The sequence below is a fragment of the Anthonomus grandis genome, chromosome 3, assembly GCF_022605725.1.
Source record: "Anthonomus grandis grandis chromosome 3, icAntGran1.3, whole genome shotgun sequence".
NCBI lineage: Eukaryota > Metazoa > Arthropoda > Insecta > Coleoptera > Curculionidae > Anthonomus > Anthonomus grandis.
The window spans coordinates 12,442,144-12,461,200 of record NC_065548.1 but is presented as its reverse complement, the minus strand read 5'-3'; the positions used below and the strand labels follow the sequence as shown (position 1 = coordinate 12,461,200).

Sequence of the window (19,057 nt, the reverse complement as noted above, 5' to 3'; positions counted from 1 at the left end):
TGAATAAGCTGACCTTAAGCTTTAATAGAAAATAAGGAAAATAGGCAAATATGTGCCTTGTAGTTAACTATTGACTTCTGGGGTTGTAGAATATATTTAGATCTATTTCTTTGAACTATTAATGGGAATTCTTAAAAAAATAATATATTAAAAATTATCTATTGTATTTCCTATAAATTGAAATTACCTATAAATCGCGCATTTCTTTTTTGATGATTCTCCAGTCTTTTTATGCCTAACAATAAGCAACATACTGATTTAATTTTTCTATTTTTCCTGCGTAGTTTAAACGAGCCGCATCGAACCAAAACTGGTTAAATCCATTTTCCTTAGTTGCAGGAAATGCAAGAAAACTTTTAATTTTTAAAGATATAAAATGGTATGCTGACACGAAGTTGCCTGTCAATACTATACGGTCATTTTATTGGTTTTACAAGAAAAAAATTCTAAATAAAATGATCATTATTGTTAACTGGTTCATAAACGTTTTCATCATTATTATTTTATTCTAGATTATTATTAGAGTTGTAAGGGTCCAAAATATTTTTAAAGAAATTAAGATTTAAGGTTAACGTTTAATTGTTCCATTTATTACGAAAATGTTTGATCAATAGTATTAATATTTAAGGTTTTTTGTACTTTTAGTACTTTTCCAATCTCCATTATCACCGGATCAATTTATTGCCACAGTCATTCCTTGCTTGAAAATTGATTTACTAATGTCTTAAAACATTGACTAGAATTAGTGTGCATGCAAACATGTTCAACATATGCTCAGGGCAAGGGGGGTGTTTTGTTTACAAACATATTCACCGATTCTCTGTTGTCAAGATTACACAAATTTTCAGAAGAGCAAATGTTCAGCTATATATTTACATATAATAATATTAATTCAATTTATTAGTATAGGAATAAAAATAGATAATATATCTTATTCTAAGCGCAAATATAACATCTTCAAAACAAACAAAATATTAAGATTCTTATTCTTTAGAATCCAACAAAATTTGCAAGCAAAAGCTTATGTCATCTTGTCAAACGGCTTTGTGTTTACATTCGGAATTTGTGTAGCTTTGTGTTTTTTCTTTAGTTTTTGGTTGAAAAAGGATCAAGTCTTATTTGAGTATTTTTGTGAACTGTTACGATGGTAAAAACTTGTACAGTTTGTGCCGCACCATGGGAAAAAGCCAATTCATCCGAACTTTTCACAAGTAAATACCGACACTGTCATAAGATTATATCAAAAGAGAACTGTCATCATAAACATAGTAAGAATAGTAGTAGAATCATAGTAAGTTATATGAAATCTATAATAATGTTTTAAATAAAAAATGCTTATTATATTAAATATATTAAATTTTTTATTTATTTATTTTAATTAAATAGGTACCTTTACTTTAATGGATGACTTTAAAAACATATAAAGAGTACATAAACGGTATATTATTTATAAATTAAAGCTTAATCTATTATTAATAAATGTTTGTCATTTTTTATCATGTAAATATTTTTTGTCGACGCCACTGCTAAAGATTCCTTGTGTCGGTGGAATTAACTATACGAGTGAGCGACGTTGCGATGCTGTTGCCTTTTTCTCTTATATACTTTATCTGCATTTAACTTTGAATATTGACTTTTTTATAGAGCATCTCATCATTGTTTATTTAAAAAAATGCTTCGTATGTTATTAAAGAGGAACACTAGTGTTGTTTTTTTCCTTTCAAAATAAGTAACACAGTTTTATGATATTATATACTGCTTTTTGCGATTTCTACATAAGCATTTGGCATTATTGCATCAGAAATATTGCAAGCAAATAAACTGCCCATAGTTCCAATGCTAATTCTAGCCTTTCAATGTTCTAAGACTAACCTTCAAATCTAAAATGTTTCTATAATTGGGCTCACCTTATACTTGAACTATACCTTTAGCATTTTTTGTTAAAACTTGCAAAAATGTATCTTAAAATATAACGAGCTTGTGGATTCTATATCCCTTTGACAAGTTTCCTTCTCCATTTATCTGTACCTCTTTGTTGACCCAATCGAATTTTCTTAAACATATCCTCTAATGCAAGTGTAAACAATATTGTTAAGATTCATTCGCCCAAGTTGCTTTATCACATGTATTTTTAATTAGAGTTGTGTATCAGTAGTCTACTCTATACCTATATATGCTCATTTAAATTTGCAGTCCAGATAACATCTTTTTTGTCATATATCATAACATTTATTCTGGATAGAGGAGACACTGCAGTTAATTCGAATATTATACATTTATATCAATTCTAGTTTCAGTACTCTGTACTTCTTTCGAATATTCTTTATTTACAAATCTACATTTCCTAGATTGAGTCTAGACTTCACTCTATTATTATTTACTTTAATCAGTTTAAAGTTTCTAGTACGATCAGGTGGTTTAGCATTAAGCATTCGTTCGTATTGTGATAGTTTAATTCTTTTTATCTAGGATTTTTGCATCTTGGGGACATAAGGATCCTCGAAAGCCTCTCCAAGATATATAACTAAACTTTGACTTGTTCTTATAATGTTTGCTTACTTTTTCTTGATTGAGGTTGTCTCCTTTCTTCGTTTTTTTCTAACTTGTGAAGGTTTTTAGGATGCTCGTAAGGTAAAGCATCAATAGGTATTGGAGTCAGCCTGCTTATTTCTAGTGGTGCTTAATCAACTTTTTAGGAAAAACTCTAGTATAAGCACTTATTTTACCAGGAACAATTTTGCTACTTAATGTTGTCTCTTTTCTCTTCTGTTTCATTTATGTGGGCTCTTCTGGTTTTTTTGCTCTCACAAAACCTTTAGAACTGTTTGAAGGCTCTTGAAGATTAAATCCAGCAGACTCTCATTATATCCGTTAATTTCAATATTAGAAGGAACTGCTCCGTCAGTATTAATATTTTTACTCCTTTTTCTCTTTAATTTGTTTAAATTAATAGTCTTCATCATAGTTTGGATTTAGGGGTTGGATTTAATCAGGCAAAGACAGTGAAATAATATCAGGTGAAATTGCTCTTTCAGTGTAAATCTAGTTATTCTTTCTTGTTCTCTCTCATTTGTTTCAATTAACATTCTTCCCTCTAGTTTGAATTGAGATGGTTTTTAGGCCCGAAAATGTGCGAAAAAATTTAAACTGATTTTTGTTCACTTTTTTTTCATTATAACCAATTGAGTTTCTATTACTTCTGTAATTGGTTAAAAATATTTTTTTACAGAGCTTAATCACATAATAGCATTGTTTGTCATATTTTAAACTGAGATGGCTTATTAAGTCTGGAAAAATCATTTACTTTTTCCACAACAATGCAAATTATTTATTTATTACTGCTTTAATTTAGATAAACTTTTTTTTCCAAGGAATTGCAATATTCCTGTACATTTTCTGTTCTTCAGACCACTAGGGTCTCTCTCATAAGACAAAGAGCATTTTATTCATTCATCTGTCGTATATTCCCTAGCAATATTTTTGGTCTTGAAATGCCTAGTATGAGTAAGAAATATGCAAAAATTGCCTTTCTGATGAATTTGTACAATACAAAAATTAGAGAATAATATGGATAATATTAGGCGCCATCTTTTTTCTTTTCTGTGCCTTGTACTTAAATTAATTAATTTACAGGGATATGCAATTACTAATTCCACCAACTTAATATGACGGTCAAACACCCGCTAAATTATGAACTTCCTTTGTCCCTTTGTACTCCGGGTGCACAAATGGCATAAATTTAAATTTAATAATTAGAATTACGTCTCTACCTAATAAGGCTTTGTTTTGTATTCGACATGTTTTAGAAAAACTAAAACTAGTATTTTTCACTCAATTTGTACCTTCATAATTAATTTTATGGAAAAAAATGACTGTCAACTTAATAAGTAGATGCTCGCAGCCAGACAAAAACTAATAACGAACTGGCTGCGGTGTTTCCTGTATTTATAAATAAATAAATAAATAAATAAATAATATCTTTATTTAGCAAGAAGCTACATTCAATAAAAATATAGGTGATATATAAATAAACTAAAAGTGTAAATTGGCTATAACTGTATCAGGACACTCCGGTTTGTCCATGGATGGTCTCGATAATCCAGAAACAGCATCCCGGTTCCAGAAATATCCTGTCAGAGGTAGACCATAAATTAAAACTAGACTTAACCTAAACATTATTTCCTTGCCCTACTAATTAAAAGCACAATTAATTATTGTTTGCCTTATAGTAATAAAAATAATGTCGACTCAGGTTGATCGAGTCGGTTCGGTTGCAATCAGCCGATGACACACATTTGGAACTTGGTTGACCTTGCCGACCAGACACATTGGTCCCCCCGTGTAATACTTAGAAAGGCTTCGGTAGTTCCAAGAAGCTGTAACCAGTATCCCGGTTGGCCCAAAAATACCCAGTCAACAGATAAACCAACAATGAAGATGATGATTGGAGCGGAAACAATGCATACTATAGTAAAACTTAATAAACTACATAATTAAAATAAAATAATAAAATAACAAACACAATTTTACTTATTCATAATAAATTTTCTCAAGAGCCCTCTGAATTGATTTAAAGTAATGCAATTTTTGATGTTAGCAGGCAAGTTGTTAAATAGTATTAAACCTTTGTATAGAACTGAATTATGCATTTGGGTTGTGTTACATCTGTCGACTAGTATGAAGTCTATACGATTTCTCGTATTATAGTTATGTATATCTCCAAAAACTCTTAATTTATTACAAAATTTTAATTTAAAAATAAACAAATAAACGTTATACAAAATTCTTTGATGTACAGACAACATATCTAGGAACATATCAACAACATATCTATTTAAGGGAATTTCTTTTATTGTGCAATAAAATAGGAGAGGACATTAATTTTAATTATACAGAAATACAATGTTTCCCTTACTTTATTCGGGAAATAAAAAATTTAATACATTTTCTGTCATTTTATTATACTCGTTTTTACCTTAAGCTTTTTATTTCCCAACCATTGAATTACTTAAAAAAGTGATACAAGGTCATTATGTCAAATCGATATTCCTTCTAAATTACAGGTAATTACATTAATAATTTACCCATATTCCCGTAATGCTGTTTGCTTGTTGTCATTCCTTAACACTGATTAATTTTAGTTCTATTAATGCCAGTACAATGCAGGAAGCACGATTTTGAAAATTAACATTAGATTTATGTATGACATGGGAATTCGAGTTGAATCCAGGGTGTTAACTGATTTATGTAATTTATTTTTGGAAAAATAACTACACACTTCAATTTATTTCAATAGTATGGTGTTAGTATTTTCTTGTAGTTTTACCATAATATTGTGGATGAGTTTGGTAGATTGGTAGTCGACTCTACATTCCACTTAGCTCTATGGTATCGAAGGCTTTGTGGAAGTCTACCTATGTCATTACTAAAGGTCTGTTGTATTCGATCGGCTTTTCTATAAGTGTTTTGATTTTTTGGAGGTAGTCATTCATTCCAAATCCACGACGAAAACCTGCATGTTTCACAGATTGATATAAATCTAATTTATTTAGTAGAGGTGACTTAAGAGGCTTATTGGTCAGTAGTTCTCTGGTTCTACGATATCTCCTTTTTTGTAAAGCAGTATTACAATGGAATTATGTCAATTTTTCCGGACTTGGACTACTATTGAAAAGACATATATTAAAAAGCTTTTTCTATTTATAGTACTAGATATTGGCCTCCTATTTTATTGCATCTGTAACTATTGTCTTCTCCTAGTGCTTTATTATTTTTTATGTTTTGTATTGCTAATTCTATTTCCTCTATGGTAATATGTGGAATCTGATCCTTGGTTGACAGTGCCTTCCTTCGATGTCAGGATTTTCTTCATCATGTTCAGTTTTGTAAAGGAGTTTATAGAATTCCTCTACTATATTTAATATTTCCTTTTTATTGATCATTAGTTCTCCATCATTGTTTGTCATTTTGCATATTTCGTTTCTTCCATTCGTAAGTTTTCTTTAGAGGACCTTCATGCTTTTGTTCATTTAATTTCTTTTACTTTGTACCTTCTTGTGATAATTCTTGGTATAATTTATTGTTTTGTTCCTTTGTTTTATTGGGGTATATGGGGCGCGTTAGTAAATAAATAAAACTATGATTAGAAAAAAAACTATTTATATTAATTAAAGTATCCAATTGCTCATATTTTAAAAATTAAAAGGGTTAGAGAAGTAAAAGTTGAAATGCAGGAATTTTTAAATAAATTACTGGAATCATCTGGATCGCTTTGAAAGTGAAAAAAAACTCTTATCCTTAGAATACTAAGAGGAAACACAATAAAAGAAAGACATACAATAGGTTTTAAAGATGGGATAAGATAAGGAAAAGATAAGGATTACTAAAGCGTGGAAAATTAGAGTACACGTTGTTTTCATTATTGGAGCTCTATTTCAGAATTTTTTTCCAATTTGCTTATTCCTAAAAAATAAAAGGTGTTGCAAAATTTAAAAGTTAGACCCCTATTTTAACGCTTTTTCCTTTTTAAATAAAAAGTTAAAAATTAACAAAAAAAAAACAATCTAATTTAAAAGTGTATAAAATTCCAAAATTCAATGAAATCTCATAATACTTTTTAGAACCAAAAAGGGCTTGAAGGCTGTAAATCAACCTAATAAAATAATTCATCCTTTTTTTAAATATTTTGAAACGTCGATTCCAAACTCCTATTATTGTACATTTATGCATAACTTAAATGGATACGATTAGCCTTTTGCTATTTCGGCAGTAACGAGAGACAAAACAATACTTTTTAAATGACAATTTTTTAGAAACAAAACGAGAGGTAGAAAATTATTTTTTTTTTAATTAAACAGCTTTAAACTAACAAAAAAAAAAACCTAAACCTTATAGCTAAGCCAGTATTATGAATCTTTATATAAGAAGGCACAGCTGGGATGCATATCGGGCGATGCAATTTTCAATATCAAACTTTCATACACGGCATGGGGTAAATATTTGCTTATCATGTTGAAAAGCACACAGTTTAATAGAATTTTGCGGTACAATAAAGACGTAAAAGCCACAAAGTGGATTAACCGAACTGCGTGTCAGAATTTAAAAGTTATTAAAAACCTGCAAATTGAATTAAAGGCAATAAAATGGTGAAAATCTAAAACGTGACTTAAGCACACAATAACATATTAAACCTTCACAGAAACAAAAAAATTTGTCATAAAGTTGCAAAATGCAATTGGACCGGGATTATTGGAACATAAACAACTTTAAGGGCAATTTTACAGTCTGTTTATCCTTGAAATAAGCGAGAAAATGGGGTTTGTAATTTTAGCACCAACGACCGCTTAAAAGCCAATACGTGTTGAAACATTTAGCGGTCCAATCAGACTTAACTCACGCTGATTTGCCACATGTTACACAATAATGTTTTGCGGCTGTTTTGTTTTCAGTGTTTTCCCTTTAATGCGGTTTTTTAATGGAAAAATATGTTGTAGTAAGCTCTCATTCAAAACATTGAAAAAACTTTCGTCATTTTGATGTGAAATTATAAATTATGGAGAGGACTTAAACTTTTTTCTCGTTCATCTACTATTAATTAGTGAGGTAGGTACATACGTTAATGGATGTAACAAATTCTTCCCAAAAACCGAAGAATAAGATGATTAATGGCGTAACAATTTACGTTAAATTACCGCTAAGATTGCCCGTATTAGCTGGGTAAATCCTGATGAATTTTCATCAGTTTACATGCCGGATAATTCGCCGAAAGATTAATGTTGGATCTGGGGATAAATGCATTTCAGGGCTTAAGGGCGTAAAGGAGTTAATTTATAAGAAATCCTCCAAACTTTTTAAATGAAAAATTATCATTTTGTATTTTTTTGATGAGCAACGTAATTTTTGAGAAAATAGTTAACTTTTTATAGGGATCTGGCAAATACCTCGATATATAGATAGGGATTTTTTAACCTCGTTATTGCCCAATAAATACGTATATTTTTGCCAACAAATTAAAATTAGCTAAAACTAGTCTGAAATGTCAATCCAATAAAAAAACTACTTAATAACTCAAAATTAGGATTTAATAGAAAACACCCTATCATTATAAAAACTATCAATTTATTGCTTCTAAATTAATCTTTAAGATCACTAATTAAACACCTATACAGAGCATAAACTTCAACAATGTGGCCGAAAATAAGGAGTCTACCCCGTAAACTCAGCGTTTACACAATGACCTGCAGGTCTAATATCTTAGTTTAATTTGACATTTATTATGGCTCCCCGAGGAGAATGCGCCAATTTCAAGTAGTCTTGCTAATGGCTACTCTAGGTTTATTAAAATTCATGGTTATTTAGAATGGGTATCATGCTTCCGGGTCCTAATTTACCTAAACGAATCTACCACTAAAATATTTACTCTGTTCCTAACTGCCCCTAAGTCTTTACTTTTACTAAAAGTGAAATCAAACAAAATCCTGTTGAATAAACGGGAACAATGCTAATGCGTACGTAAGTTTCCAGAAAGAAAAACTGTATATGCGTCAGAGTATAAATTATATAGAAAACTTTTAGGCGCGCTTAAGTTTTTCATCATTTTTCTTATAGATGGTTGCAAAGGGCACACTTCTTCTCGTTTCTCTTTGGTTAATGTTTCTTTACCTGCTTTCCTACTCTAAGCTGCTGACTCGAAAAGCAATTTCTTGGGATTATGGAAGTTAGGGAAAAAATACAGCAGAGTAGGGTTTCTGGCATGTTACTAACCATTAGTGGCAGTCTCATATTGTAGGAAATGTAAAAACATTGGTTGATACAAAAAAAAATGGTTTATTATAATGCATTATTTTTTAAAAATGGTACTGGATTATTGTTCAGGACCACTTAAAACATAAGTGTATCAAATTTGGTTATGATAGTATACAGGGTGTTGAAATAAATTGGAGTCAAATTTTTAAAATATCCTTCAATAAACAACAATCGATCATATTATCATACTATTTTGTTATCGGTTAATGTTTAGTATTATCATACTGTTTTGGGCTCAATTTGTTTGTTTTTTTTTATGAGTTTGTTTGTTAAATTCCAAAGATATGATTGTGTCTGGTTAAAAATTATTTTGTGGGAATTTTACCTAAGTAAGCTATGAAAGAAAATGTTCCTGACAGTTTGTCAAAGTTTTCATGCATTTAGTTCATTTTGACTGCTTGTCGAACAATTATGAGTGATTATAATTTAAACGAAAGAGTTGAAGTAGTGCGGCTAGCTGGCGATGAAGTTAGAACATTTCGTGAAGCTGCGGCGGAATTTAACAGGAGACATCCTGGTAAAAACATCCACTATTCAACAATAGCCAGAATAAACTACGGGTTTGATCAGTCTGGTTCAGTAGGCGGAGTACGTCCTCATTTACATCGTAATCGAGCAAATAATAATAACCAAATAATTCTTGAATACTTTAATGGTAATCCGCAATCTAGCATTAGAGTTGCTAGTGCCAACTTAAATATTTCCATAACTTGCATATGGAGGTGTTTAAAGAAAAATAACAAGAAGCCTTTCAAGCCTATATTCCTTTACACTTTGGAACACGGGGATGAAGAACCCAGGATGAAATATTGTTTGTGGTTAAAAGGCGAGTATTTGGCTAACCCTACATTTTTAAAAAATATTTTATACACCGATGAGGCAACATTTACTACAAACAGCATTGTGTCATCTGAAAATATTAGAATGTGGAGTAACGTAAATCCCCATTGGATGATACAATGTAAAAGGCAGTATTCGCAGAAAATTAACGTATGGTGCGGTATCTTGAACGAACCTATAATCGGGCCGTTTTTCTCTAATGAAAATCTAAATGGACTTAATTTTCTTCGATTCCTGGAATGCGATTTTAGTGACGTAATCGATGATTTGCCGTTGGCCGAAACAAGAAACTTACACATACAATTTGACGGTGCGCCTATCCACAATGCAGTGGTAGTGCGGAATTGGCTAAATCAGAATTATCCGAATCGATGGATAGGATGAAACAGTCCATTAATTCAGTGGCCAGCACGTTCCCCCGACCTTACTCCCTTAGATTATTTTCTTTGGGGAACCCTTAAAAACAAAGTGTACAAATCAAGACCGCAACTCGACGTGATCTTTGTGAGCGCATTAGACAAAAGTGTAATGAAATAAGCAGGGTACAGTTAAGAAGGGTGGTAGTAAGCAACAAAAGACGCATAGAAACATCACAACCTTCTTTATCTCTAGCCACGAACATCATCACATCGGCAACATCGCTAGTCGATCGACGTCGCCATCTTGGAAACCCCAGAACCCCATATATTAGTAGGTAATCGCAGCGGTTTCCGTGGGTGTTTCCCTCGTTTCTCTCTTAAAATTCCGGATTTTTGTGCTTAAATTTAAATAACTAACGTTAAGACTCAATTTTAATAACCTACTCTAAGTTCTAGTTATATTGTTTAATGTGGATTTTGCGTAGTTATTTAAATAATCAAACTTAAATGTCGAACAAAATTTACCGGCCGGCTAGCTAAATGACGTTTTAAAAGTGGGTTTGTTCTTATTGTGTGTTTCTTGGCTTTCTTGCTTAAAATGGTTTTGTGACTTGTGTTTTGAACTTGTGGTAGTTCATTTATTTGGTTAGTATATGGATAATAATATATTGCTTTATAGCTTAATATACATAGGGAGAAATATGGAAAATTGGTGTAGGTATTTGTCTCCCTACTTGTAAACAATATGTGGTCAGTAAGTAGTTTAAGTCAGGGTTAGGAGTTGTAGTAGCCGGTAGTAGGTAAGTTTATATAATATTTGTGTAATATTTGTACATTTTTAACATGCCAAGTCCATGCTGTGTCCCTGGATGCAAATCCAATTACAAAACTTCATTAGATGCAGGCGAGGGAGCTGAATCGGTGTTTGGTTTTCCTAAAGATGAGCAAATTAAAGGTAAATGGCTGAAAGCAATTCCTAGAGACAACTGGACTCCTACTAAGCATTCTGTTGTTTGTGATAAGCACTTTGCCCCCACTGACATCATTCGGGAGGATATTTATCTTTTGCCAAATGGCACAACAACAAAAATACCTACTAAAACTTGATTAGTTCCTTCAGCAGTTCCTCAATTTTTTCCAAATTTACCTGGATATCTTTCAAAAAAGGTTCCTCTCCCTCGAAAAAGTCCAGAAGAAAGAAATAAAGAACATGAACATCTTGAACTCAACAATCTTGAATTTGAACAATCAGATCTTATTACAAATTTTCATATGATAATAAATAATTATCTTAAAAAAATTAATATTTCAGAGTTGTGGAATGTAAAAATAGTTGATAATTTAAAAATATGTTTTTACACCTTAAATTTGACTAATACTTGTTTAAATATCGCTAATCAAGTCATAGTAGAGAGTGACATGATATGAGTGACATTATATTACAATAATTTTTTTACAACACAAGTTTACAAATCTTCACTTTGGAAAATGTACCCCGACAAAAAGAGGGTTTTAAGACTAATTTGAGGGTGCTGAAACCGAAAATGTCTATTTTTTTTAAGAACCCTTTTCGAGATTTTTGCAAAAAATAGTTATTTTCTACTACCGTGCGTAAAGTGCTCACTTTACACACGTCCCAGCTACTAATTTCTTACGCACTAGTGCGTAGTTTAAATGCGGAAAATAATTTGATATTTTTGATTTTTTTAATGTTTTCTTGTAGTAGAAAAATTTTTGTATGTTATACGTGTGTAAAATGACCTTTTTTTTAGGAATGGAAAATTTGTCGCAAGAGCTGTAGACGAAGGACACAATTCTCATAAATGAAAAAAGGGAATTTTGCACAGGTGTAACATACCAAAAGTTTTCTACTACCGAAGAAAACATCAAAAGCAATAAAAAATACCAAATTACTTTACACACTAGTGCGTAAAAAAAAAACGTCAAAAAAATTGTTTGACAAATTATAAATTAAATGTCAAATAAATGTGAAATTACTTTTTAAGACTTTTTTAGGCGCTAGTGCGTAAAAAGTGAAACTTTATAAACCCTGGGAAGTGCGTACATGGTAGTAGAGTAATAGTTATTAAGTGTGTAAAATGATCCTTTTTTTAATGAATGGGAAACTTGTCACAATTCCCATGATTAGAAAAAGGGGATTTTACACACGTGTAACATACAAATTTTTTAAGAAAACATAAAAAAAATCGAATATATCAAATTACTTTACGCACTTAAACGACTTTTTAAATAAAAGTCAATTTTTTTACGCACTAGTGAAAATTTAAAAGACTTATTTAGGCACTAGTGCGTAAAAAGTGAAACCTTACATACCCCGGGAAGTGTATAAAATGAGCACTTTACGTACGGTAGTAGAAAAACAGTTTTTTGTATCATAGTGCAGTTATTACCTGTATCCTCGAAAACAGTGCGTAATTTTTTTTTCAAGTGCGATTTTGAAAGACACACGTATTACTTTCACGGCATTATATGATTTGTTTCAATTATCGTAGTTTTCAAAAGTCGTAGTTTTTCGAAAACATAAAAAAAGTAACTTTTGACGTTTTTTTTTTCAAATTATCAAAGTTTATTGACTTTTTTCTGGGATAAAAATGTTTCAATACTAACATAAATCATGTAAGCTTAAAGACAATTCTGTCACCTACATTTTGAGACGAAGTTCGTCCAAATCGAAGCAAAATTATTAAAGTTATAACGTGTTTTGTAAAGGAAGATAATTTAATTACTTGTAGACTCTTGATGTATGCAATCCCGACCAAAGGGTGAATAATGCCAAAACTTCTCACTTTACGCCCACTGGTACGGGATTATTTAGAATCAGGTACTAACGTAACGTATAATCGAAACCGCAGTAAAAAGTTTAAACAATATTTCTCAAAACCAGAAGATTTTTGCTATTGCAATAATGTAAATAAGTCGTTTGCTGCACTTGGAGAAACTCATAATACAAACGAGTGGCATTTATTAATGGTAACAAGTACAGTGTTACGGCTGTTTTACTGCAAAATGGCAACAAGAAACCATCGAATCCCGTTGCTCGTTTTACAAATGTCAATGATTTAGAATAGAGTGATTAACTACAGTACGTATAACTGGAAGATATGCTGTGACTTAAAACTTGCCGTTTTTTGTGTCTTTGGGAGAACAGAGCAGATGAAAAATATTTCACTCTACATAATTAGCCAAAGCGTGTTGACCATCTCGTGAGAAAAAGCGTTCTCAAAAATACACTTCGTGAGAAAAAAAATCAATTTTGCCTCTTCGCATATAAATCTTGGGCTAATGACAAATTTTGTGAAAGCAATGGCAAAAAAATCGAAAAACACATCTCTTAAATAGTTGAAAACCAAGTTCCTCAAGATTGTCAACAGAAAAACTCAAAGCGGGTATATTCGTCGGTCTACAGATTAAAAATTGTTTAGGAACACAGAATTTCAAATATGTCTGGACACTCCTAAAGCTAAAGCTTGGGGAGCTTGAGCCAAAAATTTGTTCATAGATTCTTAGGAAACAACAAGAGCCGAAACAACCGTCAATTGATTCATAGAACGATAAAAAATTCAATGCTATCGGTGAGTATTGAAACATGTACATACTTCAAAATATATTAATCATATACATTTACTGAGAAATTATGCAGAAATTTACATTTCAACTTTTCGCATTTCTTTGAAATAAAACCTACTTCACAGTAATTTGAATTTTTCCTCTCCGAATTTAGATGCTGAAAGTGATGATCCTTTAACATCTTATAACAGTTGAATTTCTACGATTGAAAAACGTTGTGAGGACTTTTGGGATCAAGGATGAGCAACTATTGCTTAGATGCAACTTATTGAAGATTTCATATGCAAACATAAGAGAAAAAGTTTTATAGCAAAAGCGTATTTTGCACCTCAAATAAAATTGTATCAAAAACTGCAAAATCACATGTCATAAGGCGTCATGACTCCCACACTTCTCATTTGATTTGGACTATTTTAGCCTTAAATTTTAGATGACAAAATTGTCTTTAAGCTCACATAATTTATGTTGATATAATTTTTGTTTCAGAAAAACTCAATAAACTTTGACAATTTGGAAAAAAACGTCAAAAATTCTTTTTTTTCAACTTTCAACAGCTATTTTGCAAAAACCACGACTTTAATTGACAGAAATCATACATTGCCGTAGTATATGTGTGTTTTTGGAACTTTACGAGATTACAGGTAATAAATAATTGCACTATGGCACAAAAAATTGTTTTTTACGAAAATCTGTAAGGCGGTTTTTTAAAAACAAAAATAGTCATTTTCCGTTTTAGTTACCTCAAATTAGTACAAAAGACGCTTTTTTGTCAAAGGACATTGTTCCTGTAAACCAGTATGATATTCATTTTTCATTATTTACTTATTATTTTTAGGATTAAAAAAAAAATCGTTTCTTTTAAGGCTCTGTAGTCCATTAAAAATACGCATATTTCTTCAAAATTCCAATTAAAAGTAAATTTTAATTAAACTATTTTCACTTTCTGACCTAATTTAAACAATAAAAATCGTTAAGTTTACCACATAGGTTTGGGAACATTAATTGAAAACTTCTTCTAATTTTTCCTAAATTTTTCTTAATCATTCTACCATTTAAACTTATATCGTCCTTTTATTCACAGTTTTCAGATAAATTTTTCCCTTTTCAGGAATTCAAAGCAAATCCAACTCCCTTTGTTTGCTAAATATATGAACGGGGAAAATGTAATTTAAGGATACATTATTGGAAATATATTGAATAAAATATATGAAATCGTAATTAAAGTATACAATAAAGTAGCCCATTTACCACTCTAGCTTAAAATTCAAATTTATGTTAATCTTGTCCTGCCTAAAGTTGTACACGGGGCACTGGTTAATTAATCACTAACTTTAACCTTGCCATTAGTTAAGCATTTCATTCCATTCCAGTCAAACCTTGGCATAGTTTTGGTCACCTGGATTATTACAAGTAATTTGCAATATTCGAACGGATTAAGTAGAGAATAGAGTGATGACAAGCAACGGTTTTATTAGGAAACCTATTGTATTGACATTTATTTTACTAGGGCAACATTTAATAAAACTTTTGGAACAAGTTGATTTAATCCAGAAATGAACCATCTTTAGTTTAACTTACTTCCACCCTAATTAAATTCAGAACCCTATTACAGAATGTTCCTGTAGAGAAGCTTTTATTTAGCTAATAATCAGTTAATAGTGAAACTTTGACAATTTATATAGTAAAATTGCAACAATTTAGCTTGCCCTGCTATATCATGGAAATTCGTTGATTTTGTTAAAAAGAGACACGAAAATTGGTTATTGCACCTTATTTATTTTTTTAAAGTATTCTTTAACTATTGTATACAGTGTCGCAAAGTCAAAACACAAAAAATTTGTTTATATTTCTTATATGTTTATAAAAAATGCAAATTAAGTTGATGATGGTTAAGCCAATTAAGACAGTTGAGAAATGAAAAGTCGATTGTAAAATAACGACAAAAAAACATAACTAATACATAACTAAAGACTCGAAAACACTCAATTTTTTTAAAATTGCGTACAATTGTCGAATGCCATTTGAGAAGTCCAAATACTGAAATTAAACAGATATTGTTCCGAGTGACATTTAAGGTCTAATTTAAAATTAATTATCAATTTCAAATTAAAGAAATATTTTTCATTCACACTAAATTTTATATTTAGTAATTGGAAAATTACATTTTCTTCTTGAATACCAGAATTTCTGGCCCGTTCCTTATTATTTCCTGTCTTTATTTTTATTTATCCTCCTTTCTTTTAATTTTATTGAATTTCAGCTTCAATTTATTGCTAACCAAAAAAGGAATGCAATTTCCACATTTCATTTATAATCTGTCTACCACAGGCTCCTTTAATCTCCACATTACCCTTTCAAACTACCCATTAAATTATTATTAACATATTTTACTTTGGCTCAAAGCTGACTTCGATATAACCAATATCCTCCAGATATTAAAGCATTTCTGATAGAATGGTTTTGAGCCTTAACTGTTACGTACTGAAATCTATCTTATTGCATCATATTACTGCACCAGCTATTAGCTGAGTAATCGATATTAAACCTGGAAACGTGTTACGTTAAAGGATACATCCAAACTTGTCAAATAAAGTGCTCGATTTTAAAAATATACATTTATAAATATACATTTCTCACATTATAAGATGATTTTAGTGCAAGGGCAGAAAAAGAGAAAATCCTTTAGATTAGTGTTTTTTTTTGTAGATTTGCTACAAAAAACTCGTCCTCTATAAGTTATTTAGACAGTAAGTCATTAGAAACAAGCAAATACTAAATTTACGTATTTTCATTAGTAAACTTTCCTAAAGTATACAATAGCATCTGAAATATATTTCTTATGTCGTTTCAAAATACTACGGCAACCTTTTAATATTGTTAGAGGAACAAAACATTTTAGATTAAAGTCATTACAGTTATAATTAGTAACTCGCGGCAATTAAGGGTGGCATAATGGATGTTTGGTGTATATGACAATTCAATTTTAGGTTGACGGGGGATCGGGAGAATTGCAATTTAAAAGGTTTTTGTTATCTTTTTTTTGGCGGGAAAGATTTATGCGTGTGATTATAGTAAGTTTTTTGTTTTTTTTTTTTATGAAAAGATCATTAAAAAAATATTCTAATTTGGGCTTAGAATTTAAAAAAGTTAATTTATAGAATAAGTACTAGAATAACTAATTATGTGAAATTTAACTTCGTGATTCAATATAAAATTGGACAAATCACGTTTAGAATAGAATATGCAAGCTTTAATTTCTCTATTGCCGCTTATAAATATTATCTTAAATTAAAAGCTAATTAATACTAAAAAACAATTAATTTACAATATTTTAAAGGTTTTATTTGATTATTTTTGCTTTAAATTTCTATTATTTTCGAGATTTTTTTACTTAGCCAATCCCTAAAACCTCATTTTTTGTCAAAAAGTTACAGAAAAATGCTTTATATTTCAAATTAAAAAATATATAAGCACCCTTTTAAAACATTTTAAGGTAATTTTTGGATTAAGTAGTAATTTCTGTTTTTTATTATTTTTTAAAATAATATCAGCTTTTTTTTATATGTTTAAGTTTTTTATTCATTTTTAATTATAAAAAAAAATGATATAGGTATATATCTATAATTTAGAATAAAATATCTCAATGTAAAATTCACGTTTTTTAATGATCTTTATAAATTAAGTTAAACTTTTAACATTTTAAACGATATTACTTTTGAAGTTGAAGAAGTAGTCCATACTTGCAGTGGAGTTAATAAGTCAAAGGGTAACTAAAATTGTTTCTGTCATCCTCCACTAAATTTATTTAAAAATCATCTATCCTACATGTTTCAGACATATAAGATGTCCATCTTCAGGGATATACAATGAGGGTTTTCGTCACAACATATAACCAGCTATCGTGCTACTGGCAAGGTCAAAAGTTAAAATCTCAACAATAAATAAAAGGGCATATTAAGATGCATGAGAAGGGACTAAGCAGGGTCTATACAAACATTAAAATCACATAATTACAAAACTAGGATAATTGTTATGTCAACAAGAACTAAGAACTATATGTTGTGATAAAAACCCAACAACAATTTTAGTTACCCTTTGATAATACTTTTACGTAATGTACACAAATTGTAAAATCGCCTACAAGAATAGTACCTACGAGCCAGACGCTTATTGATTATGTAGGAACTAACGATACAAATTTACCTCTTGAAGTTCATTTAACACCGAAAATCAGTAACCATTCCATTATCTTGATTAATGTTGATCATCAAAATATAACTACTCCGAATATAACTACGTACCGAATATGACTCCGAATATAACTACTTTGAAAATATATATATATATATATAGTTTTAAACGATTATTAAGAGTACATATTTTAAAATTGTATTATTAGGCCCACGTTTTGTTTTTTTTATATTTAATTTTTGTCGTTTTAACCTCTTTGTATTTTATATGTAGCAATTTGCTAAAATAAAGATTATTATTATTCAAATAAAAAAATTATATATAATAAAATACTTTTCATTTGTTTAATATTAAAATAGATCAAAATTCATATTTCTAAATAAAACTTTTTTTTGATGATTTTCTTAAGCTTCATTCGAATTTCTAACTTTTTTTTTGTTTTAATTTCCATTACAAATTCTTTTAAAATAAAATCATATAATATTTTTATAAACATTTTTGCTTTTAAAAATTGAATTAAATTTATATTTTAAAATTTAATTAATTTATTTGTTTTCTAAGTGTCCTTAGTTATGTTTTTAATAATCAAATTTTCTTCTTTTATAAGATAATATTTTTATTTAAAAAGCCAAATTCTTAATATTTTAAAAAATACACTAATAAAAATTCGTAAATAGCATTCATAATATGACGTCAGAGTTAAATACTTTTTCACTACTACTATTAATGATCGTTTTATTATAAATTGTTTTAAAATATAATTTTATAACATATTTGATTTAAGTCTTGTGTTTTAAAAAGTAAAACAAATAAACTGCAAAAATAAAAACAAATAAATTGTCAACATTTTACTGATTTTTTTAAATTAAATTTTCTTAAAATATTATGTTTAAAAAATGTTTATATTTAGAATAAAAATATGTTATAATAAAACTAATTTTTTTAATAACTTTCTTTAATTCCTATTTATTTTTTCAGTATTCGTATTCATTATTATTATTGTTTAACTTTTTACTTAAAAATCATAAATAGTTTTAAATTTAGAATAAGAAAAAATAAAATGTATTTTATTTAAATATAAATATCTAGTTTAATTGACGTTTATTAATAATTTTAAAAAATTTTATTCAGTATCATATCAAAATCACATACCTTGATTTTTACTTAAATATTTGCCTTTAATAATTGTCATAATTATATTTTATTATTTAATTAATGTATTTTTTTAACGTTTTTCTTATTTTTTTTTATTTTTAAGAATACAAAAAGTTCGA

General features: G+C 29.4%; 2 protein-coding genes across 2 annotated transcripts in view; one reads left to right on the top strand and one right to left on the bottom strand.

Moving 5' to 3' along the window:
- LOC126733989 (arrestin homolog) overlaps positions 1-19,057 on the bottom strand; it is a 212,904-nt gene that overhangs the window by 64,165 nt on the left and 129,682 nt on the right. The gene's annotated exons all lie outside the window — the stretch shown is intronic.
- Positions 1-19,057, top strand: part of LOC126733991 (14 kDa phosphohistidine phosphatase-like) — a 169,798-nt gene that overhangs the window by 78,474 nt on the left and 72,267 nt on the right. The window lies entirely within an intron of this gene.